This window comes from Corvus cornix, chromosome 1A (genome assembly GCF_000738735.6).
Source record: "Corvus cornix cornix isolate S_Up_H32 chromosome 1A, ASM73873v5, whole genome shotgun sequence".
In the NCBI taxonomy this organism is placed as follows: domain Eukaryota; kingdom Metazoa; phylum Chordata; class Aves; order Passeriformes; family Corvidae; genus Corvus; species Corvus cornix.
In genome coordinates, this window is record NC_047057.1 from 38,203,739 (window position 1) to 38,231,545 (window position 27,807).

General features: G+C 38.0%; 1 long non-coding RNA gene across 3 annotated transcripts in view; it reads right to left on the reverse strand.

Annotated features, from left to right (window-relative positions):
* LOC104698409 overlaps positions 1 to 27,432 on the reverse strand; it is a 39,336-nt gene extending 11,904 nt beyond the window's left edge. The window contains exons 1-4 of one of the 3 annotated variants that reach the window (XR_753321.4): positions 27,345 to 27,432; positions 14,743 to 14,866; positions 5,332 to 5,489; positions 3,339 to 3,416 (exon numbers count right to left, since the gene is read on the reverse strand). This is a non-coding gene — a long non-coding RNA (uncharacterized LOC104698409). Of the gene's footprint in view, positions 1 to 3,338; positions 3,417 to 5,331; positions 9,645 to 14,742; positions 21,376 to 27,344 lie in introns of those variants that run through there. The other 2 variants (XR_005604559.1, XR_005604558.1) reach the window with 2 other exon arrangements.
* Positions 27,433 to 27,807: the final 375 nt, after the last annotated feature.

Genomic DNA, 27,807 nt, shown 5'->3' on the forward strand with positions numbered 1-27,807 from the left:
TGCTGTCAATGGTGTCATATATATTGACCAGTCTGCAAGTTCAATCCAGACCACCATGTCAAACAAGAGACCTTATCCTATTAAATCTGAACCGTGAACTTGGAAAAGAACTCACAGTAGATAAGACAGAAAAGTAAAATGCCTATATGCCTTTCCCTGTTTCAGCTTCCTATCTTCCTCTGCTGCCCAGGGTGGTTTTATTTGCTTCTTATGGCGCTTTGTTAAGGAACGGATCAAAATCATCCAAGTTTTACTTAGGCAGAATTTTTCTTCCACATCTTATTTCTTTTCTGTCTTTTTTTCCTGTCTAGAACAACCAGCCTTAGGCCTTTGAAAAAAATCTTGACAAACAACCCCGTGTTCTGCTTTGCCAGCTGACTGATGGATTAGTTACAGGTATGCTTGCCTAGGCTGCCTCTTCTGCAGAGCTGCCAACAGTGCTTCCATATGAATGAGTGATCACCAGCACTCACAGTCTTCTTCTGTTAGACCTGTATCACTTTCTACCTCTACACAGATGAAGATACCTGGATAGGCAAAAGCTTCAATCAATTTGCTGTTTGGACCCTGTCACATACAATGTGAGTCCGCAATATTAAAGAGAACTCACAGGAGGTGAAACAGATATAAGAAAAACCTAGCACTTGCTAGCCAAGTGCAAATAGCTAGTCCTGTAATGAACTGAGAAATCTAAGTCTCTCAGCTGGAATCCATCTATTTTTCCCTTGTGTTAAGGCCTTTGGGTTTATTATAGTGGTATTTTAACCTACTGGTAGACTGAAAGCAATATGAGGCATAGCCACTACATTCAGGAGGGAAATTTTGTACATTGTAAGGATGCTGCAAGCTTTTTTCTTCCTAGCAGGCAGGAAGAATTAGATTTGCCAATTCCCCAGTCTACAGTGCTTTTCTGAGAATTTTGAATTTTAAACTTCAACTTTTAGACTAACAGGCCAAAAAGCTGACTAATTCCTAGCTGTATCCTAAGATCGGGCTTCAGTCTGTGGGAGGGAAATTTTCACTGTGGAAATCTCTTTTTCTCTGAGGTAGAGGTGGCACTATAGGCAAAACAGAGAAAAAGCAGTGCCTTTTGCCCCCTGCCCTTTCCTGGGAGGTGCATTGGGGAGTTCAGGAGTTCAGACAACTATTTAAGTTAATTTTGCTTGAAAGCCTTAAGCCAGATGAGTTGCTCCCACACAAGAAGAGAAAGGAAACAAGAAATAAAGAGAAGCTGGATGTGGAGAATTTCCAGTCCCTTTGACAGTTTGGTTGCCAGAGTTTTCCAGGAGGGCAAAGATGCAGTCTAGACAGGAACTCAGCCATACCCTGGGCCAGTGACTGCATCTCTGAGTGGTGCTTTGACACTGTTTCCCTTTAGCTTTCTCTTTTTAATCTGGGAGAACCCTACAGACTAAGGTAGATATCTTAGGTGGAGAAACAGACAATGCAGATAGAGCATGCATGCAAATAGCACGTAGATCCATAGGAAATATCCTGGAAAACATTATGAGGTTATGCTTAGGATATTTGCAGCTGGACTAGACAGCCTGTCAATGGACATTTGGAGAGTGTTGTTTGGAGCAGGCATTTCCAGATGTTCATAAAAGATTGAGAAGCTTTGGATGGTCAACCCAAATCATTTTGTGGCTTATCACATCCCATTGACCAGTTCAGCATTTCTGGCTTCTATTATAGTGCATATGCCCCTCATATCCACCTACATCCACCATGATCCTCAAAACTGGTGGCAACTCACTAAAAAAATCAGCATGCAGTATGGAACCCTTTGGTTTATGATTTATTTATTTCCAGCTCAGCTTCTAATTTTACAAAAGAAGCAAAAAAAAAAAGTCAGCATGCATCAATAAGAGATTAATCTTACATCCCTCTCAAAAATAACTGTTCATAGTTTTTCTCGTTTGTCAGGAACTGTCCTTTTATTCTCAGCAAGTAGCTTCCTGTTATGTGGTTGATGTGCAGATGGTCACTCCTTCACCTTTAGATCCTACAGTGGGCAGACTTAGTAAGCAGTGGTCCTTCTCAACCTGCAAAGCACTCTGTCAAAGGCCATTTCATTTCTTAAAAGAAGTTAATTACACAGTGGATGTGTTTACTTAGATTCTTAGTTTTATTGTGTCCAGCCATCTTGTTGTGACAACACAAAAACCTAATGGAAAGTTAAGGTTGAGCAGAGTCATTAGAAAAGCCAGTGTAAATCTTGATTTCTGCCAGACCTGGGTGACTGGAGGTCAGGTACTGCAATTTTTAATTTTACAACCATAAGCACTGAGTTTGGAAAAGGATAAGTAATTTATTTCTCTTTTGTTAAAGCATGGGTAAATATATTCATGTCACTAAAACATTTGCATTATTAAAGCATTTGAATGAACATGAATAAATTACTAATCTGAAAAGGCTGTAATTATTTTTGCTCAGACAAAAATAAATAACGTTTTTTGCAGCATCTTTAGGCTTGGATGGTACATTTGCCCTTGTGTAGCTGAGTCACCTGGATCAAAGCCACTTTTGAATAAGACATAGAAAAAATGAAGTATTTGAAAAAATATTTGCTGTCAGCTTCCTCTATTGGAACTACAAAAATAATTGTACTTCTGATTTTACTTCGTTGGAAAAAAAAGAACAACAACAACAAACAAAAAAAAAACAAACACCACACTAACCCTTAATTTATTTGGTCAAACCAAAATGGTGTTAACCATCTTCAGTGACCTTTTTCTTAGCTGACAGACAAAGCTGAGTAATCAGCCAGCTGTGGTAAAAAAGAAAGCCATGTACCTGATGCAGTCTGGTTCTGAATTATCATTTGTGATACCTGTGGATCCCTCAGGAATGCTTCAGCATTTTGAGTATTTTGTCTTTCTGTCCAGACACTGAAAAAATGTTCAAGACTGTTCATTCACAGAAAATATATATTTCATTTCTGAATATACAGAGCTGGATTTAATAGCATTCTTGTTTCCTTTTTTTCCTAGAAACTTTTCTTTTCCTTTCTAGCTTTGGGAATTCCAAGTATCTCCAGTGTTAAACATTTTCTCTATAAGTAGTAGCAGACTGACATTTGAAGGAACTGACATGAAAAAAGACTGACTCATTTTAGATGTCTTTGCTGCCAAAACAACAAAAAAAAAAAAAAATAAAAAGAAACACTAGTTGAAACATGGGAAATTATGATTAGATGCTAGAAACAAAAAATTCACAGTGAGGCCGATCATCCCCTGGAACAGCTTGTCAAGAGATGTTGCATGATCTCTACCCTTGGAGATACTCAAAACTCAACAGGACGTGGCTCTGAGCAAGTTGATATAAGTTGTCCTTACTTTTGAAGAAGCAGCAGGAGCTGAATAAAGCGACCTCTGGAAGTCCCTTCCAGCTTGAATGATTCTGTAGTTCAGAGCCTGCCACATGACACATGACAGCAAAGTATTGTTTACGATCATTGTCAGTTCTCAGATTTTAGGTTCAAGATATAATTATCTTTCCTGGTGTATAGATTGCCTTGAATTCTACAGCAAGAAATACATTCATATTCATGCCACCATCTTTATAAAACAGACCTGCAACCATTTTTTCCTTGGAAAATTGTTCTTCATATAGCAAGTTCTTGTTCAAGCAGGAGCAATCCCATAAAAGTTTGTAAGTTATATTTTGGTACAACGTTAGGATTAGATTGTGCTGGCAAACAGAACATATAAGTGAAATATACTCCTTTAAGTTTACTGAATGCTTAATGATAAGTCTACTTCATATATAATATATATACATTATATATGAAATTAATTTACCAACAACTTTTTTGAAAATTGAGGGGTCTTTGGAAATCAAAGCAATGATAATGGAACTTCATGACTTCCTGTGATATGCAGTGTAAGAATCAAAAGTGGTCTGGAGGAGTTAAGGTGTGCTTACCATATTATACATATATGCTTGGTACCTGCTGCAGGCAATAGTGAAAATGCCTCAGCAACTGAAAAAGCAAGCATAGAAATATCTCATTTGAAGCATACTTTCTTTCTTCTTTTCTTTTCCCCCCTCTCTGCTGTTTTTTAAATTTGTTCAGCTTAGCGTGTTGGAAATACCCAATTTGGTTTTACCTTCATTCGATAAGGAAATCATTAATAATGGGATGGCATAGGATGTTGAAATGAGAAACATACCACTCAATACTTAGTTTGTCTCCCAGTTTCACTTGGTTAGCAAAGTTTCCTCTAGAAAAGGCAGAATGAAAGAAGTCTGACTGAATTTAGCTGGTTTTGTCATACTCTGCCTTCCTTTCTGATTTATATTTTATTAAGCAAAAAGTTAAGCAAAAGTTATAAATAATGTGTTAGCCAGAGGCATCCTCATCCATGACTTAATGGTACTAAAGACTTCCCACATTTCCACACAATTTTAAAAAGAAGACACGGAGCTTCTGAGAAAAGAAAAGAATTTCAGGTTCTGGGCAGCAGCACCACACCTATTGTTACTAGTTTAACCAATTTTCGGAATGCCTAGAGAGCATGGATTAGCAGAGCTAGTATACATGATAACTAATAACTGCTCTTGCTCTTTCATGAGAGTCAGCACTACCAAAGAAATACCTGTGAGAACCAGATCTACTGCATGTAAATCCTTCACAGGAGAAAGAAATACACATTGCTAAGACTCTGGTATTTCCAACAGGCAAAAGTGGTGGAGCAGAAGTGATGGGACATGGTAGTCCTGTGCAGTGCCAGCCTATGATCCTTGTTTCTCATTTATGCTTTAGGAGATGTTTCCCATTCAGGAATGAGACGCAGGAGCCTGCTATACGAAAAACACTTTTCCTGACCTTATCCACACACCATAACATGGAAGAAAAAGAGAATTTCAAGCAGCATGGATCATCAGAAAACCATGCCTTTCCTGGGGGCAAGCCAATAAGCTATGAATGATCCCTGCATCCAGATTTGTTAATGAGAAAGAGAAGATACAGCAGAATAGTATGTTCTAAATTACTGATAATTTAAATCAAATTCTGTCCAGTGATTGTCTAAACCAATAATTAAATTATATCAACCATCACAGCTCTTGGTTGATTGGAGAAGACCTTACTGTCTCCAACTTCTTGCTTTCTTCTTTTCTTTACTAACCCAAGACTGCTACTTATTAGCTCTTGCCCATGGTGCAAACACAGATCAGGATTTCCTTTTTTTCACCTGACTTTTGCCCTATCTTTGAGGTCTGTCACAGCGGTTGGGAAGGACCAAACTAATAAAAACAGATGTATATATGTATTATAGTTTTTCTTGGATAGCTCTACTTATGATCTTCAACCAAATGAAGACTTACCTTACACAGACTGTGCTGCAATCCATGTAAAGACGATCTTCGAACTTTTTTAATCCATCGGGAAGGTTTTGGACAGGTTGGGAGCTGCTGAACATCAGTATCTAGCCATTTCCACTCCTATTTCTTCTTACAAATGGAAAGTCTCTGCAAAGGTGTTGCTGTGACATGATGATGCAAAATCAGGCACAGAGCAAGTATCACACATAGTGCGTAAGTGCCGGTAATATAACCCATTACTAGACCACTTTGAAAACAACTCATGATTTTTTCCTATTGTAGACTTAACACTTCCTATTTTAAGAAATTTGACTTAAATTTTCCTGGTAATAGAAGTTATTTCATTTAGGAACAAAATCAAAAGATGAGCTAGCAGGCTCCTGTAGCTCCTGGGCTAACAGCTCTGTTTCTGGCTGCAGTTTTGACAGCAAACTAAAATACTACAGTGGACCTGTGAACTTACTTATTCAAAAGTTAATACGAATACATTTTCCAGTTTTTCTACCTCTTAGTTTTCTTGGAATTCTGTACATGTTCAAGGTTAAGATTACACTATTTAATACCAGCAATAGTTTATTGTTTGTAATTCATAAAAAATGAGGTTTCTTGTTTATTTTTTCTGACTCTGAACTATCTTCTGTCTGAGGTCATATGTTTCTTGCTTTTCATCATATGATTCAGTCTTTCAAAGGCAACTGTTCCACTAGGAAGGTGAAAAGGCAACTGAAATAATACAATGTGTCATCAAAATAAAATGTGATGCAATTTTAGTTTATTGCTACTCAGGGAATTCTATTTCAGTATCTTAATCTCTTTATCCAGAAGTGAGATAAGCTAGCGAGCATTGACACTTCTGGTCAGAAATTTTTAGTTATTATATAACTGGCATATAAGTGTTGTTTATACAAGACAGAAATACAATATATTCCCTCTAGACAAAAGACCATTAGCCTTAAAACTTTCATTACTTCTAGATTCACGATATCCTGAAGACAAAAACTTGTATTCTTTTCCAAGAAAAAAAGCCTTGATCCTCTAGCAAAAGATGCACAGCCTCCTCACCACATTGAAATTTTAAAAATTGCCTCAGTTGAGGCTTTAACATACTTTTGGTGCTTCTACGTAGCATTAAGCTTATTTCCGAAGGCTTTTGTAATGGTCAATTAAGTCGTCGACAAACTTAGAAAATGCCAGCTTTTTGTGAAAGTGGCACTCGGTAGCAGCTGCTCCCATTACTACAGACCCACTCCACATACCCGCCAGAGACCACAGTCGGGTTTTGAGGGTCTGTTGCTTTTGACTACAAAGTTACAGGGCAGATTAATGGTCTCTCTGCAAAGAACACCTGAGCTGAGCTAAGCTCAATTAGTCAATGTAAGGAATCATAGGAAACAGAAGGAGATGAGTCTGAAGCAAGCTAAGGTGCTTTCTTCTACCTTTGACACTTCACTCAGACTTTCCACAAAATGTCTACAAAGCCAAAAGATAAAAACAAATTAATTTCACTCAAATCCAGAAAGTAAACTGTGGATTCTGCAGTAAAGAATTTTTTTTCAAGACTCAGTAATTGCTCTCCAGTTGCCCAGTTTCCTGGAGTCTAGAATCCATAATTCCTTGGCTTTTTGGTGTGGTTTTTTTTTTAACTGAATATTATTTAAACTAGTGTTTTAATAGAGACAAAAACTGATGGAAAAACATAATTTCTTAAAATGCCACTCACTGGACAGAGGTGGATCCCCAAAGATGGAACAGATGTCACATTAGTACAGTGGGCAGAGAAAGAACTGTCATGTAAGCAAAACAATCAAAAGGCAAAGTAAAAAAATAAGCAGCTATCAAAGAATAAATACTTTATTGTTCCTTATTTTCACAGAGGCAATTCCTTTTTGCCTTCCACAGAAGCAAAGCTTTTTCAGCATTGAATGCTCTGTTGGCAGCTCAAAGCACTGCAAATCTTTAACAAATCCCAGGACCAACTTCCATGTTTTCTGCACTAAACCAGGATGACAGAGATAACAGTGCAGCTGATTCCTCCCTGATTATGGCCCAGTTCATATCAGAATAAATTGGGAATAGTTCAGTTGAAGGTAAAGAAGTTATTTTAAATTGTTACTGTAGTAAGGCAGAACAAGCCCTGATTCACAATGGGAAGATCAGATAATGTCATATATTGAATACAGATATAAATGCAAGGCTTCACATACTGAGAAATGAATTTAAAAAGTATTTAATATATTGTTTAACTACAAATTAATTAATTTGTTTAATGTTCTATCCATTGATAAATAATATTTGCATTGACAGCAATTGTACTCCTTGCTGTCTTGCTCTGTACTGCTGTGATAATTATTATTTCAAAACAAAAGTCAGACTATTTCCCTCATTTGAGAGACAACATCCATCATATGAATTGTGGATTTTATTTAGAGCATACTGAAGTCCATTGGAAAAACTGCTGTGGCCTTCAGTGAGCTTTAGATCAGTCTCTTGAACAGGTCGGGATTCTTGGGGAAAATAATAGCATGAAACCTTGTAATTAACTCAAAATATGTAATTCTTGTGCAGAGGGGCTGTATTTGAAATCTCAGAATAGATGAAACTAAAAGAGACCTCTGGAGGTCACCTAGTCCACTCCAATTTCTCAGGGAAGGGTCAATTACAGTTTGTTTCTCCAGGGTCGTGCAGGAACATAACTCTATTTCTCGACTTTTAAATTAACAACTTTGCCAGTTTACTTTTCTCTTACATAAAACTCTGTACTACATTTTACTCTGTAATTATGGGATCATTTTGGAAAATCTTTTTGGGCCTCTTGTCAAGAGAGTGGAATCCTGTTGTGCATTTTACATTTAGTATTACAATTTATTTTTTCACTGAGTAGGTCATCAGGATTTGAAGTTTTAATGTAATTTTGCAAATTATTGTAATTATTTGTAATTTTGACCTTTTTATGGCTCTATATTTTGATTGCAAAGCACTACACTTCTTTAGTGTGAGCCAGTGAGACTGCAATCAATGGAGAAAAGACTTAAATAGAACTAATATAAAATGGATACCTTTGAAGGTAGATAAATACCTTTAAAATTGTCAAGACCTACCAGAAATGTAACATTCTGAACCTCTCTGCTGTCAGAAGTCACTGCTGAGCCTCAATGAGAATGGCATGCTAAACAGCCGCCTATGTTTCTACACACATAATGGTCAAATCTTATCCCACTGCTTTTAATTTTATTGTTTCCACTTATTATTGTGTCCATCATCACTTGTAGAACTGCTCCACTGAATATTTTCACCATTTCCCTGGAAGATTATTGGTTGGCATCCCACAACATCCATGTTCTCATGAATCTGCTTATTTTTTACATTGAGAACTGTACAGCAATTAGCTGAGAATAACACCAATTATGAGTGATCGATTGATTGATGTTGTCTGTGAGTACCTGATACTGATTGTTGATGAGAGTTAAATTTTAATTAAAATCGCAGCTTCTCTTACTACTTATTACTAGTTGAGTATCAGTTAGAGTAGCCTTCATGCTTTCATGTCTTCTGGTCACAGCAATGCCAGAAATACATGGAGCAAGGGGCTGGAAAGAGCAAATCTCCAGGGTTGCTGCCTATTTAATGAGGGTATTTTCCTTTGATCAGGAAAACAGGGGGTACGAATCAAGCTAGGATTTTAATGTTAATCCTCATCTGAATCCTCAGCTTATATTTTTACATAAAGAGATAGAAGGACATTTGTTTCACAGGTTGCATTTTCTTTCTTCTGTCCCTTTATTCTGATAAGGTACCAAATTCAAGCACATTGTCAATTTTCACAAATTTAGAAGTGACTGCAATGTCTTCTATGAGTAAAGTATATTCTCATATGCTAGAATTGAAAATTTAAATTTATAATACATTTCTAGCATCCATTTAGTGTGTTTTATTGAATGAAAATTTCATGTATGTTTTCAAAAAGATCTGATTTAAATTCCAAAGATCAGAACATACCAGTCTGAACTGCATAAAATGAAAAAGTGTCATTTTAGAAAGAGAGCTCATGAAACTGTTTTCCAGAAGGCCAAGCCTGTCCTGGGGTGTATCAGGCACAGCATCGCCAGCCGGGCAAGGGAGGGGATTGTCCCGCTCTGCTCTGCACTGGGGCAGCCTCACCTTGAGTGCTGGGGGCAGTTTTGCGTGCCACAATATAAAAAAGACATGAGGCTATTAGAGACCATCCAGAAGAGAAGCAACAGGAATGGTGAAAGGTCTGGAGGGGAAGCCATATGAGGAATGGCTGAGGGCACTTGGTCTGTTCAGCCTGGAGAACGGGAGACTGAGGGGAGACCTCATTGCAGTTAGAACTTCCTTGTGAGGGAAAGAGGTGGGGCAGACACTGATCCCTTCTTTCTGGTGTCGAGTGACAGGACCTCAGGGAATCGCCTGAAGTTGTGTTGAGGAGGTTCAGGTTGGGTATTAGAAAAAGGTTCTTCACCCAGAGGGTGACTGGGCACTGGAATAGGCTCCCCAAGGAAGTGGTCACAACACCAAGCCTGACAGAGAAGAGTTTGGACAACACTCTCAGGCACATGGTATAACTCTTAGGGATGGTCCCATTCAGGGTCAGGAGTTGGATTTGATGATCACTGTGGGTCCCTTCCAATGCAGTATATTGTGTGATTCTTTGATTTGTGTCTTGTATATTACTGAAACATTTCTGAATTAAATTACTGAAATTTTTGTGGTGGGAAAGAGCAGTGACAAAGAACAATTCTGAAAGTAGTGAGGGACATAGTCCATCTGATCTTACCTGAAATGATGTTTCAGACTTCACAGCTTACACTGAGAAGGCTCTGTTATCAATCAGTGACCTTGTTAGCATTTGCAGTGGGCAGGCTAATTAATGATGCTGCTTTGCATGGATTTGGGGACGAGTAGGAAACAGATATAACATAATTAAACTATGGTAAAGTTTCAGATTTGAACTATTACTACTGAAAATGTTGGTGGCTATGTCAGTTTAATCAAAACTAATATATATGCATGGATTTACTTTGCATCAGTTAATTTTGGAGCACAATCCCAAATACGGCTCTCTGTTAAATGCTATTTTTGGAAGTATGTGCTGTGAATTAAGAGCTGAGTAGCATTTCCTACAGACTTTAATTCCCTGGGCAGAATGTTACCTAGAACTCTGTTACCTAGCAAGAGTTTCCCAGCCTGTATTTCACTGGGTGCCATCATAGTGGCTCAAGCCCTCAGTATCCATGCTAGTGTGAAATACTAGGGACTGCAGGGACGACAGGACAGGGGACTGGGGATGCATATCACTGTTGTGAGGAGTATCATAATTCCTGAGGATGTTGCCGTGTAGAACGGATTTGTCAGCAAGTCAGTATTCTTACCTTAGTAGACACAGTGCTACGTTTAGTTGACTTGCTCTGACTGTGTTCAACTTTTAACCTGTTTTATGTTGGACTGCAGGGTTAAACTAATTATATTGAGTAGATTTAAAAATTCCTTGCATATCTTGAAAGCATAGAGGCTTTGCAGTTTGCACATCCACTACATGGAAGCTATATCATTTTCTAGGAAAAATAAATACAGAATCACAGAATATTCTGAGTTGGAAGGGATCCACCAGATTCATCAAAGTCCAGCTCCTGGCCCTGCACAGGTCAGCCCCAATAATCACAATGTGCGCCTGAGAGTGTTGTTCAAACGTGCATTTACAAGACTTTATCTCCAAACATACATATTAAAAAAGCACATACCCAAGGTGCAGCAAGGAGTACAGCATGGAACATGTCAATGTTCCTGTTCCAGATCACTGGCTTCAGGGGCTTCAACATATTATGCCAAAGACTGAGTTAATCAGTGTGGTGGTATTTTGCCAGATGGCACAGGGATAATTAAGTGAGGTATTTTTTTAGGGAGAATAATAAGGAAAAAAATCTAAAAAGGGAAAAAAAAAAAAAGATTAAGCTCCTCAGCCAGTGAGGCACTGGTAACAGGCCAATATTCCTACCTGGCTCCTTCTAAGCTAGAGAGGTTTAATCTTTGCAGTCCTAAGGCTAGGATCAAGAATTCTGAACAACTGACTTAGAGAACACCAAGGAAGTTGAATCAGTTGTTCGCAATTGCTTCAGGAGAATCTCAGACATATAAGCTGCCAGCAAATGCTTCAAGAAGGTCTCTCTCTTTCCCCCTGAGTCCCTGGAATTAATGAAACTCATCAAAGCTTGCAAAGGAGGATGCAAATTTAGGGAAAAGATGATAAAATGGGTGTGTGGCTCCTGCATGAGCAAATAACCTGTGTTGGTATCTAAATTGATGGAAAATTCACAAATTGTGTTCACCAAAGAACACAACAGAGATAACAGTAAATGTCATGTTAGTTACCATAGTGCCTGCCTTTTTGATTAACCCAGTGCCTTCTGAAGTTCAAAAATTAATATAGCAGCTAGTTATTTTACAGACACTTGATTGTTCTAGCTGCTTGGCAGTGTAGTCCCTTTAAGCTTTTCCATTATACTGTCTCCACTGTATTTTGTGCAGTAGAGCTCTTAGACAAAAATACTGGCTTCAGAGCAATGCATGGCTGAGGAAACTGATACACACAGCTGAAATGTACTTACAAAAATCTGCCATGTTTCATCACAGATCTGTGACATAATGTACACAAAGTTTTCCAACATTCCAACATTCAAGCTTAGAAATGTCAGCTGTATTGGACAAAGGGATTATGATACAACTGTAAAAATTTTCATGTGCATCCAGTGTTTTATAACGATTCTTATCAAGTAATTTGGAGTAGTAGGCAGTCCATCAATAAATTAACTACGTTTCAAGCCTAAAGGCGACTCCAGAGCTGCCAGAGGAATAAGCCAAGGAGCCAGATGTCACTAGAAATGTTTCTGTCACTAGCTGATGAGTCCTGTGGCTGCCACCAAAGAAGAGAAGGAATGGGATAATGTATTGCCTTATTTTTCTGAGGCTAGCAGTCTCTGCATCAGTCTACTGCAATTCTTTTGCCTTCTGAAGTAAATATTTTAATGTTTTTGCATTTTCTTCCAAGCTAAAACATGTTTATATGTGTCAGGAAGTGGAGTTTCTAGCATTTAAAAAATGAAATTGTTGTTTATTATTGATCAATACTGCTGTATATTCTCAGCCTTTAGTGTCACAGTTTGAGAGTGGCAGTGTTCAAGGCAAGGTTGGAGCAATCCGGTCTGGTGAAAGGCATCCCTACCCATGGCAAGCAGATTTGAACTAGATATTCTTTAAGGACCCCTCCAACCCAAACCACTTTGATACTATGAAATGAAACTCTGTTCTGGTTGTGATCTGATCTCATGGATTAGTAACTCTTTGATTGTCCATGAGGATGAAATAAGTAGACCTTGGAGCCTTTATGGAATTAAGGCTCTACTACCACTTTCTGGCATTGAGAAACATCCAAAGCCACAGCGCCAGTGTCCAAAGAAGGTCTGCTTTATTCACTGTCTGGGTTTTAATCAGTCACAAGGCAACACAAGTACATTCTGGAAGGTATTGAACTCTTTTTCATCAGTGATACCCCATTCTGATACTGTAATACTCATTGCACGGACAGTAACACACTCTTTATCCTTCTGTTTTTAACGGCTACCCTTCACTCTAGCACTATAGGTAAGTTTAACTCGAATTTCATTCACCTGGAAAGCAGATTAGTCCTACACACTAGTTCAGAGTAAAGCCTAGGCTGATATACAGATATACTGCATAATAGCTCTGGCTTGTCTTTCGACCTCAGCAAGCTTTTGTGCTTCTGATGTGCAGGTGGGTTAGATCCAGTGAATGAATTTACAAACATTTCTACACTATCAGTCAGACTGAGGTCGGTAAACAGAGGTCTGAGCCCATCTGAATCTAGATGTTTTCTACCTCCCAACATGGTTTCCTTCAGAGATCCTGTTCAGGATTGGGCTGAGGGTTGCCACACTGTGGAAGGTGAGAAGCCAGATGTGATGGGAGAGCTTCTGAGCAGGACTCAATTGCTTTCTAGGTGAAAATATCATCCAGGACATAGCTACCCACTTCTGTCTCCATCTCTCTGACACACTGCTCTGCTGCTCCAAATGTAGTTTAACACTCTGTGGCAAATGGCTTTAAAAGTGGGCACTCGAATTTCACTGTTCTGCCACTTGAAATATTATTATAATGTGGTTTTCCTCCTCTGCCACATGCAGGCTTGCCTAATCACAGTCCAGTATTTACCGTGCAAGATGAACTTTGGACTTCCTCAACTATGGACTTAACTAAAGCTAAGCAAGAAACTGCAAACATTAAGTCAACCATATGTCCCTAAACCACCAAAGGAACCTCTTTACTACGTTTATTTTTATGCAGCAAGCAAAAAGAGGGTTTGGCCATTTTGTTTTGGTTTTGTATCCACAGCACACAAGAAAAAGGGTAAGATTACACAGAAATTGGATCAAATAGTATATTTGTAAGCCTGAGTTTTTATTTATAATGTATTGACAGATTCTGCCTATTTTAATTGAATGTCTTATAACTCACCTTGTGAAAGACAGCCTGCTATTGGAATCAACCTATGATACTAGATCAGCAGCCTCTGGTTTGTCAAGTTTTTGTACAGAAACAGAAACCAAATATTTCTAAAAGGCAACTGTGCTATTAGACTGGGCTTTAGATTCCAAGGCCATGAGGATCAAGTGGATTAGGCCCAGGTCTTTGACTTTAGGTTGATTACAGAAAATGATCGAGACCTTAGGATGCCACAGGAATTCTCTCTTTACATCCAGAGAGAGATAATTCCCTTCCCAGTATGGATCTGGACATTTGTCTTCTTTATTTCTTTGAGAGGTTTCTACTTTCAGTATTTTCATCAAGAAGAAAAGGATGGAGTGACCAGCAAAGGTACCAGTGCTGTGAATGTGCAAAGAAAATGACACAGCAATTGGCATTTCATACAGGACCAGAGGAGTTCTCATATTATATGAGAGCCCATCCAGCATCCCTGAGTACATAACTGGTCAGCTGAACCATTGCTCTCTTCCGTCTTTCACTTCTGAATGCTGACTTTTTAAAAAGCTGGCACATTGGTAACTTTTATTGTGAAAAAATTATAATTTGTCATGTGTGAAGACAAGCTGCCAGAGAAACAAACCCAGGATATCAGTCTATTTTCCTTCCTGAAAATTTCCTCTGAACCCCGTTTTTCCACCACTGGGATGTAGTCACCTCTCTTGATCATTGCTGGAGTCTGTGAAAATGCACTGCACTGTGTTCCTGAGGCTCTCTCATGTTTCTCTGCCTCTGATGCAAACTGTCGAACCTGTGGGGTTTTTTTCTCTAACTAAAATACAAAGTTACTTAATTTGAAGGGTCACAATACTTAAAAGGTAGAAAAAGATATTATAATACCCGGAGAGCTGGGGTTTTTTGACCTGTAAATCATCTGTTGTCTGTGTTGAAGGTTTTTCGTCCTGTGGTTATCATGGACTGAGCCATAAGCATCTGTAGCTCCCTTCCTCCCTCTGTTAGCTCTCTGTTGAAGAAAACATAGAGAGTTATTTACGCTGTTTTAAGAATATCCTTTCAAATTTAAAAGAAAAATCCAAGACCTGTGTGAACTTTAGCTGAGAGCTAACATGGAAGAGAATATGGCCTTAATATCTTTCAGTGTAAACACAGATATTTTTAAATAAAGGAAAAAAGCCAGTAATTCTGACTCATCTTTTTTCCTTAAATTGATGTAATTTCAGTTGGCCTTCTGTGGAGAGAAAGAATAAGGGAAAATAAGTGGGATAAACTTAAGATGCAGCAACAGAAATTTATAAATTCATTTACCATAAGTATTCTCCATGAAGTTTTTGCTGTTCTTTGTTTTAGGGTTTATATTGCCGTATTTCATATTTCAATGATTTTGGAGTCTTCTTTTTTTTCCTAAGAGATGCTATGACTTTTCTATATGCTACTAAACATATGTTGTTTAAAACTCACTAGTACACACTTTTGACCGGTTAAGCATTATTCAAATCCTTTTATCATAAAAGTCTATTCTCGAAAGATCACCTTATTCTAAGGTTACTAAAATGAAAGCAAAAGCCTTGCACATTAAGACTCTTTTTTTCCAAAAGATTTCCATTTTCTTCTCCAGATCTGCCACTTTACTTGCTAGTTGTATCATGAAAAGCTGTGCTTATAGCAGACCTATTGTGGAGTGAAAAGAGAAAATGCTTTGCTACAAGGCAGTAGCTAATCCACTATTCTTCAGGGACTGATATTCATCTATCCTTCAATAAAAGCTAATGGTTAAATAGACCCAATGCACTCAGCTAATCTAGGAAGAAGCTGATGGCTGGGGGTTGGGATTCAAAGTTCATGCTGAAGTGCTATTCCTGAAGACAAAGATATTCTTACATTTGCCTTAGAAAAAAATGACAATGCTAAAAATATCAGATGGCTTTCATTCTCAAATACATAGTTTTATGAAACAGAATCTATGGCACCTGAAAAAGTTAAATTTTATTAATTTTTAACCATTCATTGCTTTTATGAATTTTTCTTTTTAAGGGATGTGAATATTTAAACAAAGGGATTACATTTTAAATAACCTTCAGTCTAGTGTTTTGCTACTTGAATTCCAACACCCTTAAGAAGATACCATGGTTTTTTTTCATGAAAAGCAATTTTTGCAAAGCCCTTCCAGAAGGAAGGGAGATGACAACACTGCATTTCTCTCTGTATAACTACCATCCCAGTTAAAGCTACTGCTGTGCTGTGCATATCAAACAGTCCAGTGCAAGAAGGAAAGCTCACTTGAGAAATCAACAATGAAAACAAAAGCCCACAACTAACACAACACACTACACAAGGGCAGAGAAAATTTTTATAAGCAAGGTTGTGACTTAAAATACAGTATATATATTCTGAACAACTGCTGTAGCAGTTGTGTATGAGTGCAGATATATCACTGCTTTTAATAGACAGCCTAAAATTATTTTGTCTGTGCTGCAGGACATTTAAGTTAGCCATACTGTGACTAAGCCTGAAAACAAAATGACCTGAATATACAGATGTATTGTTTAACTGCAGGACACGGGTCACAAAAGGCCTAATTCTGGTACCCCTGAAAACAGTGGCAATAGCTCCCCTGATTTCACCAGAAACAGGACAGAATAGTAACTAGGAGCACAGCTGAAACTGGTGGCTGAAGGCCTTATTTCAGGACCTTCTCATAGTGCAGGTGATGAAACGCCATGCACTGCAGCAAAATGTCACACCTCTGTACGTTAGTGGGCTGCTGGCAGAACATCTGTGTTTTCTCAGAAACACAGAACCACTATTGGATACCTGCTGGGTGAGAGGGTTTCAGGATTTGTGTCTTTCCACAAACTTAATACTGCCAATATTTTTTCTCTTTCTGCATCTTTCTCCTCATTTGTCAGTTAAAAAAATACAAACCTGTGTGTGTATCTTTCATTTTATAGGGTTTTGTGCACCTTTTCAGTGCCCTTTAATTTTAATCCCTCTTTTAAAGGATGTTTGTTAGTAGGGCATCATCTTTCTAGCTGAGGCCAGACTGTATCCCTCGGTCCAAAGAGAAGCACTACTATGACAACAGCTCTTCTTTCCCTTCAGCATGCATCAGTGAGGATAGTCTGGGGACAAATACAGTCTTGCAATAAGCTCAAAACCATCCATTTGCCTTGAAAAGCTGAGAAAAGGGGAACCTCTGTGATCTGCATATTGGCACCAAGTGAATTGAGCTACTCAAGGGTTTAGGGATGGAATACAGATGCTCACATAGCAGATCTCGTACATAATTTTTGTGCAGGTCTCTCAGTCCTCGTTACTGTAGAATTTATATCATATTAGTTCAGAAGTGCAAAGTAATATGGAGTCCAAGCAGTCAGTGTTGGAGACATATCTGAGATAACGAATCTAATAGATGGAAACCATAGAGCTGGCTAAAGGACAGCAATTTTAATGAGCTGTTCAAAATCTCTCAGATTACTATGTAAACTCATGGTATTTCAACATATATGAAAGTTGCAATTTGATATCTGAGATGAATTTGCTCTATATTACTGACTTCATCTGAAAGCTATCTCAAGACCTCTATATTATAAGGGTCAAGATCTGTTAAGACAGATCTTGTTAAGACAGTCTGAGAGATATTTATTTTCAGATTATCATATATTGCAATTAAATAGGAAAGACACATATCTGACATTCATAAATAAGTCAAACACAGTTTTGGACATTATAAAATTGATCCAGAAATAAAATTTCTCAGTAGATTTTTGTAATATGGTAGGCTACTTTTTTTGTTTGTATCTACTGAAGTTTGATAAAAGTAGATTTGGTTGAGCTGCTCACAGGTGCCTCATGCAGTAAGGGCTGCCGTGACAGGTAGTCACCAGGCAGTGTAGTCCAGGTATGCTACCACTAAGAGTCTGGATGGGACCTGTTGGCTGTTTCTACTGCCATCTCTTGAAAAATAAGTCAGAAGAGGTACAGTACCTGGATCCTGTCAATGCAGGATGAAATGGTGCCTTACTGTTTGACTGCATTTACATTCTTAATGGTCTTGGCTCTGGCAGGATGATAAACCAGGCAATGAAGATTGTGAATTCATTATAGCCCGTCTCTCATTCTGTCATTGCAACACACTGACGCATGTTTCTAACCCTGACATTGAGAAGCTTGGGAACTTCATCTTTTCTCATTGCACATTACTTTTCAATTAGCTATTTATTCCATGACAATCTTCCATTCTGTTACAGCTTGCTTACTGAGCGTTGTTCTGACAAAGACTGTAGTAGGAGGTACTGTCGCACCCAGCCCGGGTAATCAGGAGAACCAGATTTCTGCTCCAACCTGCTGAAAAACACTTCCCAACAAGAAAGTTTTCAAACTTGTTAGAAGCAAAAGATCTTCCCCTTCAGTTTGTTAACATTCAGCAAGTCAATTCCTTTGAATATGCTTGTGAGACAGACTTGTTTAAAAAGTAATCACTGAGGGCTGTGACTGATCTGTATCACACAGTTAGCAATTTATGAGTACATGCCATTTCATTTTCTCAGGGTGTCATTTTTTTGCTAAATTTAAGCGACACTGAAAAATTAAAATATTTGGAGGGTTCTCTGACTCTGTCTTTTCAATCAATTATACTGAGTGATTACAAGTGGAAAGGCCTGGGTCATTCAAATGTAGTTTTCCACTGAAGAAACACTGCAAAATGCAGATTAGGCATTTGATGTAAGACAAAGGGATCACAGTCATCACGAAAAATAGAACTAGGAGTACAAAATAGTCAATATATGAGGAGAATACATGGTAAAAAAATTATTTCTCAACATAAATACATATTACATTTCTTTTTGCCTCTTCTGCTTTTCTAGAAACAGCCTCCTCTGCTTTTTAAATGTCATCCATATTTATCAGACTGCATGGTTCTTGACATTTAGGAATATTTTTTCATCAAACTGTAACTGAAGCTTTGACAAAGGGTACTAATTATCAAGGGACTAGATTTTTTTTTCCTTTTTTCCCCTTTTTTGAAGGAGCAGAAGGCTGCAGAGAAAACATGAATTGTCAGCTACTTTTAATACTCCTATAGCAGTCTCTCTGTCCTTATTTTTGAACATACCTGGAAATAAGAATTTAAGTGTTTGCTGAAGCATGTAGAAAATGCATTTGGAATTGAGTAACTTGATTTTAAATGACAGAGGTCATAAGATTATTTACTTTAGTAAAGAGTTTCCACCTGTTAGAACTACATATAATCCCTACTGAAGGAAATTTTACTAATATTTTTAAATGTAGTTACTGATTATTCACCAATGATGATTTAATTGACTATGGGATGCATAGCTTGTACAATGTCACGATATGGTGACTAAAAAATTGAAGCATGAAAAATTGAAAAAATGCTCAGTTACTAAACAGAAGACCACATTAAAAAAAAAAAATGTACACTGTGCTGTTTATCAGCAAAAGTTGTTCCTGTTAGAAATAACCTATTTTCTTGTCCTTATTGGCAGTAAAGACATACTGGACCCTGATCAGAAAGATGATCGTTTTTCACAAATCCCTTTTATGAGCCTGCAAATGAAGCCTAATATAAGTGTACAGATATACATCTGAAATCTATTATTCATCCATTTTCAGTTGCCTAGCAATGGCACAACTGCAAAGGAAAGAACAGTATGTGGTGAGTACTACATGTTTTCTTTATTGTTATCGATAACTTTGTGTCCATATATATCTTCATTATGATCTCGCCTGCCATCACATATAAATTATTTGATTTCCTTGACTTGTCAAACACAAGCCACTTAGTTTGAAGTGAGATTTTTAAGTAAGAAAAAATACCAGATATTCCCATTACAAAATCAATTTTAATTTAGTTGCAATATCAAAGCCTGCTTTGAATACACGCTCCATGAATTCAGCTGTGCTAATAGCAACACTTAAGTCAGATTATCTGAACAAGTTTTACAAAAATTTAAGGCTAAACACAACTTTCGTGTCTGGCCCAGCCTTGTTTTAATGTCATTAATTGCAAATTGACACATTGTCTTTGCCTACTCTATCTAACCATAGTGTAAGAAAAGAATAAGGCCAGTCCTAGTAAACCCTCAGGGATGACAACTGCCAAACAGCTACCTGAAACAGCAGAAAAGAAATATAGATCTCAGTATTAAAATTCAGCACCTTCTATACAGTCAACTTTACTTCTTGTCACTCCTTTTTATCCTGCACAAAATCCCTATCAATGTTTTCCTGTCACAGTTTTTAAATAATCAGACATTTAGGAAACAGAAAGGAAAAGAAATTAGTTCTTCCCCTGAAAAAAATGCATAACAGACCACCTCTGCCTGGCTCTGCATAATTTACAACTTGCAATTTTCTCCCTGAGAGACAATGCATCATACCAACCTAAAGCAAACAAACAAAAAACCAGAAAAAACCCTTCTCCCCCTTCACTTTTTTCATACATTAATGAAAACTAAGGCATTCTTGGCAATACTGTCCCTCTTATTGATTAGTGTCTCCAAACGCACAGAATATTGATTGACACTGATTTATGTCTTACAGCTCCACAAAAATTTGGTACTCCTTTCCTCTTTTTGATTTATCCACCTCAGCATCAACTCCTAGAAACTCTCTGGACTTCAGTGGATCAAGATAAACCAGAAAGGTTTAAGGATGCAAAGAGATGCAGTATATGAAGGACATGCTTCTGCTGGATGCAGCTCTTTCCAGGTTATGGGTTTCAAGCATTGCAGAATGTGTGGCAAAAGAAATTGTGGTTCAGTACAGAATGAATTGTTCACTGGCCATTTTCCACGTGGGGTGGTGAAAAGGATGATCTGATCCTTCTTCCCTCATGGAAAATGTCATCGTCCCTCTTGAAGTTTTCTAGTAACTAGAAAAACAAGAAATTGCCCTTCCTACTCTCAGTAATTCTAGTGCCCCAGTATATAGCTGTTAGAGATATTTTCATGCCAGTCATTTGATTTAAGGAACCACTGAAGTTTTGCACTTTTGTATCAAGTTCTGAAGGCACTTTTGTACCACGTCCTGAAGGTGTACAAGTTTCAACAGGATTTGGCTCACTTGTGTTCTGCATATGTGTATAGGTAGATAATTTAGTAGCAGACCAAAATGAAAGCAAGACTGCATAAGTTACAGAGATTAAAGGGTTTACCTTTCCTGCATGGAGGACAGTCATAGAGGGCTTCAAGAGGAAAACTCTCAATGCATCACGTTCCACAGGCTCTCCTCACCTGTGTTTGTCTCTCCAGCCTCTTTCATTGCTGGACATAGAGGTTTTTTTTCTCCAAGATTCAAGTGGTTATTATAAATTCACTACTTCACTATTTCACTCAGAACAGTTGTAAAATATCACCTATGATCTGAGAAATAATCAACTATTTATCCTGATCATGAAAAATCTCTATAGTTCCTACTCCATGGTAGGACTTTCACATATGGTCAATTTACCCAACCTGATATAAATGCTGTAGCCAGGTGCACCAGCTAAGACAGGCATCCCTTCTGGTTTCTGCAATCACCTACTTTTGATTATTTTTGCTGGCAGACAGAGCACAGAAATTTCATGGTGTAGTATAAACAGCCTTAAGGAAATAGAACATTTGAAGGATGGTGTACATAGGAGAGAAGAGAGAAGTAAGTAGAATTAAAATGTAGCAGACCCCCTGAGAGAAATTATTGCCTGGCAATTTAGAGTAATTTCCATTTTTAAGTAGTCCTTGTAAGGAAGAGCAAGAGTCATTTTCAGTCTAGCATTTGAATATTGAACTAATGGAGAAATGGTAGCTCTGCAGTGGCTCCGGCAGAGATCCAAGTGTTTTTTCCAGAGAGACCTTTTTCTGCTCCATATTTAAACTACATTTGTCTTAGAACTGCTGGAGTCTATTTTAAGGTAAACTAAAATCTCATTTAGCCTTGTGATATTTTCAAGCTTCACCAAGAAGCAGCAACAGTATGAAGGGATCAAAACTATTACACTGTAGTGAACAGCAGCTTTGGGGGAAAGGACTTGGGTAAACAGATGCAGGACATTAAAGCCAGAAATGCATACACCACCAACACTTTGGCCTAGTTGTCATTTTAAAGCATCGCTAAATCTCCTACATAAAGCACCCAAGTATGCCCAAGGAGGGCATGGGAGAGAATAATCTGCTGTAAACTGTCTGGCTGGCAGAAGTGAAGAGTGACCTGTGTCCCTGTCCTTCTGAGTAAGCTCCCACACCACAGACCTCTTCTGGCACTCTGACTGCAGCCCCAAGGTGGTTGTGGATAAATGTCTGGGGCTATCCATGTATTCATGTCTTTCACTTTGAAGCACCTGAAAAGAAGTGGCCCACAAAGCAGTGTATTCACAGACGGACAGTGGGAGGATATGGTGGATGCTCTGAGGCCTGCCAGGAGGTTGAGGGAAGACGGTACACTCCGCAGGGCAAGGTTTGCAAATCTATGGAGACTGAACATGCCACGAGCTATCAGAGCCACACTCAGGCTCTGTATCTTGGATTCACTCTAACGACACCCCAGGAGGCCAGAGGAGCCCTTCTTCAGCAATGTGGTTCATCATGACCCAGCAAAAAAACAGGAAACTGGGTTACAGGACAGCATAAATATAAAATACGTCACACATCTCACTGGCTGAAGACACCCTAATACTCTGTTTGAACAGAAAGATGTTTGCACCACACAGATGTCTACATTTTTCACCTATGAGACTGAGTGACATGAAGCTACCCTGGGTCGTCCATGCTTTGGGCTGATGTGCATAGTAATACTATGCTTCTGCTACAGGCACAGATTTGAGACCTAGGGAAAAAAAGGATAAATTTTAAAAGATTGATTTAAGGTCTTTATTCCAATGGAATTTTGCTAGAAAAATCTGTGAGTTGAGTAGCATGCATGTATTCACACAGCATTTGGTGGCAGAGGACAGGAAGCATTTTGAATGCCAAGATAATATCCCTGCCACTTGGGTAACACAGCTGTAAAAGCTGTGTACCAGAACCAGGTCACTAATCAGTTGCCCCAGCATGGAGTTGCAGCACCCACTTAGTCAAACAAGTCAATAATCAGGTCATTTCTTTCCTTCTTCTGAACCATTTAAGTTAATAATTTTGTTTAATAAAGCTTCTAAGTATCTTCCTACTTTTAAGACACAGAAATTTCTTGCATTTTTAGAAGCGTCAGTTTTTAAAGAGCACTGAAAAGTTAAAAGGACTTTGTTACTTCTATAAATGAAAAACAACTTGAGAATTTGTATTTTGTTTGGAAAGTATATTTTAAAACTAGATTTAATCCAAGCAATCACAAAGCACAATCTGCATTATGCAGCCAATGCATAGCCAAACAGTAATTTTGTCAGGTTTGGCACAAAATGCAGTAAAAAGAAGCTTTTCTGGAGATTGCCAGCATCTCCAAATCCCTTTCAAAAACATAATGAAATAGCTTCCTTTTCTATTCCTATTCTTTCAATTAAAAGGAAAAAACACTTTGCCCCATGCAGTGTGAGCTACTGTTCCTATTTTAATCGCAGGGATGGGAATGTAGGGCAGTCACTGTTGCAGTCAGTGGATATAAAACCACACTTCTGTGACAGGACTACACCACACATTAAAACAGGGCAGGGATGCCCAATACAGCAAGGCTGAGCTGAGCTGTGTAGCCTGGCAATGCATGTTTATTGAGCTGGTAAGAAGCTATGGATCTAGAGAAGGGCAACTAAATGATTAAAGATAGAGCAGTTGCTTACATAAAGAGACAAAAAGCTACAACTTAGCTTGGAGAAGGAAAAACTGAAGGGGGTGCTGTAGTTTAAGCCCAGCTGGAAATAAAGCACCACAAAGCCGTTTGCTCTACACCCTTCTTCCCCACAATGTGGTGGAATGGCGAGGAAAAGTGAAACTAGTAGGTTGAGAGAAAAGCAGTTTAAGAGGGAAAGCAAAAGGTGCACACACAAGCAAAGAAAAACCAAAAAAAATTAATTCATCACTTCCCATGGGCAAGCAGGTTTTCAGCCATCTCCAGAGGAGCATGGCCCCATCATGTGTGACAGTCACCTGGTAAGACAAATGCCATCACTGCAAATGTTTCCCCCTTCCTCCTTCTTCCCCCAACTTTGTCTACTGAGCATGATGTCAGATGGTCTGGAGTATCCCTTTGGTCAGCTGGGGTCACATATCCAGGGTGTGCCCCTTCAACCCCCCCAGGCACCCCATTCTCCTTGCCAGTGCAGCAGTACAAAAAGCAGAAGTGCCTTGGCTCTTTGTAAGCTCTGCTCAGTAATAACAAAAACATCTCTACAGTATCAAAAATTATTATTATCCATTATTATCAATTATTAACAATTATCAATTACTGTTCAGCACAAATCCAAAACACAGCCCCACACCAGCCACTGTGAAGACAATTAATTCTACCCCAGCCAAAACCAGCACAGGGGGCTATGATGGAAACATGAAGGTGCTGGCGAGTGAAATGAATATAGTCTATCATTCAACAGATTCTGTGGGACAAGAAGTAGATACCAGCCAATGAAACTCAGAAAATCAGTAGGAGAATATGGCATCATCATGTTCATGAAGGGATTAGACAAATCCATGGTCAAAAAAATCCATAAATAGATACTAAAGGGAGGTGGTCATGGATGTATCCTCTAGCAACATGCATCCAATGATTGTGGATGCTGGGAGACAACCAAGAGAAATGGCCAGGGTTGCTCTTCCCAGTGCCAGACAGAAGAGAGGGCAAGACAGACCACTGTTGTAATGCACAGGGTGTTTCTTGTGCTCACACTGATGGACATACCTGCCCTGGTGTAACTGAAGTGTACCTACACGATGTTCTGTCACATGGTACAGATATGTGGGATTTTTCTAGAAACAGAAAATACATGGACTATGAACTAGATTCAAAAGATGTTTACAAGGGAGTTCTGTGTAGCAGTTACAGAGCAGAATTAAAGTACTGCCATTTTGCAGGGTGAGAGCCAAAATATGAATTGACCTGGCTTCAAAGGGGCTGACCACACGTAATAAGCCATGGTAGGAGTGATTTTTGCCCTAAAGAAACTAAACCCAAACTGCAATTTGATCTTGCCTGTTTTATACAGAGGACACATTACCAATTTCACTGGTTGCTATCTGATGAATCTATACCCTGTGTTAACCCTGAGGTAAAAATTCAAATAGAGCTTTCCAGTGCCATTCCTGCTGCCTTTGTGTGAGAAAGACAGTTAATTTTTAAGAGTGTATGTTCAGGATCTGGGCTACATTAGTACTGACTTATTAATCTTTTCAGTAAATTTATTGGGAATTTTGGCTATTTCTGTAATACCATAAATTAAGCAAGGCTTTCTAAGATTGACCTAAGTGGCACTGCTGAGATTTCAGACCATTAACTTTTTTCATTCCTTATCTTCTCCTATCTGCGAAATGGAGATTCCACAGGTTGCAGAACTTTTACAGTTATTAATGTTTATACAGTGCTCAGAAAAATACCAACATACAAAGGCAAGATATTATTGCTTTTATAAAAGTTCGGGGACTTATCTTTTTTTTATTTATTCCCATGTGACCTTTCAAAGGGGTGAAACCTGAACTTTCTGCTGTTTCTAAATATCATTTCAGGTCTTATGGTTTAAAACCTTTAGTATCTTTGCTTTAGCATTAGTCATCATTAATGGCTAAAGCACATACATCCCCTCTGATATTTTGAAATTGAGAACTAGACATTTTTAAAACAACAATGGTAAGGTAACAGACATACTTTAGGCACACTTTGTTGGACCACAGAACTTATAGTAACTGGATTTTAAAATAGCAATTTCAGTAAACTCCTGTGGTATGTAGTAATTCAAGAGCAACACTTTTCTACCTTACCATTTCTTCACCCTCTCTTTTCTCAAGTAACCAGCTGACTCAGGATACAAAAGCCATGTAGTTAGATACGAGTCCCTGGAGATGGCTGTGGGTCTATGCAGTACCTGTACACTCTTGTACCTCAACAATGACACAGCAGTTCCCCCAAAAAAGCACCTTTCCAGAAGACACAGTCTTCTAAGAATACACAGCACATTTTGTAGGCTACAGTTTCAGCAGATGCAATTATGAATAACTGCAACCTGGTACATTTTTTGAATACTATGTTGCTTGAAGATAAGTGGTTATCTGGCAGTGCAGAAGTTCAGTTGTCAATCATGAGTTAGATAAGCAGAATGTTTAAGCCTATCACATCTCTTTTAAAAAGTAATGATATGATGACAGTAAAGAAACCAGTACAAACAGTTCTGACATCATAAGACAACTACAATAAAGTCAGATACATCAGCATAACCATTTTTAACAGACCGTTAAACATGACAATTTTTTATGTAAGTAAAATGTGGATTTCAGGAATGCATTACTGGCTGTGCAAATTTTTAATGATCTGTAAAATCACATTCAGCCACATAAATTATTTATGTATTTGTATACAAAGAATCAAATCTGGAAAATGTCTTTGCAATACATTTAAAGAACCACTTTGTTGATAGCAAAATATGGATATTATTTTTAGAAGAACTGATGGTCTGATTTTATTGCCCATTGTAAAAAAAATGCAAGGTCACATTGTCTTCTGAAAGAAATTTTAACATAAAGGTTATTATTCAAACTTATAGTTAATACACAGGAGAAGTTGCTTCTTTGGGAGATGTCACCTGCATAAAAGTCACTATATCTTGGCATTAGAACTCATTGACAAATGTGTTTAATTTATGTTCAGTGTAATGGAACGACTGTCATTTCTTCCTGTTTGGACAGTTACTGCCACTTAGGAGTTTTAAGTCACTTTTAACCTTGGACAGTACTGATTTTTCCTTTTGATGGTCCCTGGACCAACAAATTATAGCTTGGTTGCACTCAGCAGTTTTGTCTTTAGTGCCCATCTTCTTGGTTCATGTATGTATTTCTCAAGGTATATTTTCTCAATATAAGCTCCTTTAATAAAGGAAATGGACAATTTCCATGCTCTTATTTCTTGCTTTAATGTTTTAAATATCTTTAAATTTCTCTGTAATTTTTTTCATGCTGACATCTTTGTCAGCACTAGCTAACATATTTGGCCATATAGTCTCATATTTGGCCCCTAACCTTTCATATCCATCAAGAATATAAATGCATCATAGAGCTTCTATCTGTTACAGCACATCACCTCTTTTATTTGTAAGCAGTTGGGCTTTTCCTGTTCTTTGCATCTTAGGGTATTCATTTTCCTACAGACTGGTAACAGTTTTTGAGGGGGACAAACATATGTATAAGGAATACAGTCCTTAAAGGACAACCTCAGGCATCACCCTAGTAAGGCTCAGGGAGTAACTAGCAAGGCTGAGCATTCAGCAGGTTTTAAAATTAGTGAGCTAAAAACAATAATAATCCAGACTGGGCCTTACAGAAGGGAGGAAACGTCAGTGGTTTCAGACTTACATGTATATGCGCGGACATTCAGAATATGATGTACTTCTCCAGCCATACCTATTGAAATTTTGAGAACTCTCTGAAACAGAGATATAATAGTTACATCTGAAAGCAATCTTGACTTACATTTTGCATTTTAGAAGAAATGAAGAAATCAGTTGATGAAGGATGAAGTACTTCTTACCAAAGTGATTTCCCCATTAACATGCCCCAGTTCTGTACTAAAGAAACTATAGAATGTTTCTGAACTTTTGCTGCTGCTTCTATTTCTTAGGAAAAAAAACCAACAAAAACCAACAAAACAATTAAGAGATATTTAATGAAAGGACTGCCCATAAACAAGAAAGTTTTACTAATAGTTTTTTTTTTTTAATGTTCAGCTAGCAGAAAAGGAGGAAGAAAAAAAGATTAAAGTAACAATAAAAAGAAAGAGCAAGAAAAGAGAAAAAAAAATAAAAAAAAAAGAAAGAAA